The following is a 320-nucleotide window of genomic DNA, read 5'->3' as shown; positions in this document are numbered from 1 at the left end:
ACAAATGAAAAAAAGAAAGAAAAAGAAAAAGTACTTCGATATATTTTCACGGAGGACACGACTTTGGTGGTTTCGCGAAATGCTGTTTGTAAGGAATGGCTCCTTGAGATTAGATTAGCCTGTTGCCTTTAGCTTGTTGGTTGGTAAACACTTGTTCCTCTACAAGAATATCGCCTACATTGGTGGTCTTTCTTATTTTCTATGTGCGATTGATGGCGAGGTCTATTTGCTTTTTTGGGGAATGATGGAAGTGTAAGATAAGTATTCCTTGTGTATCTTTTGGAGGAAGTGCATACTTACGAGGAAGATGCTGATAGGCA

This window comes from Penaeus monodon, chromosome 30 (genome assembly GCF_015228065.2).
Source record: "Penaeus monodon isolate SGIC_2016 chromosome 30, NSTDA_Pmon_1, whole genome shotgun sequence".
In the NCBI taxonomy this organism is placed as follows: Eukaryota; Metazoa; Arthropoda; class Malacostraca; order Decapoda; family Penaeidae; genus Penaeus; species Penaeus monodon.
This window is presented reverse-complemented; position numbering follows the sequence as displayed.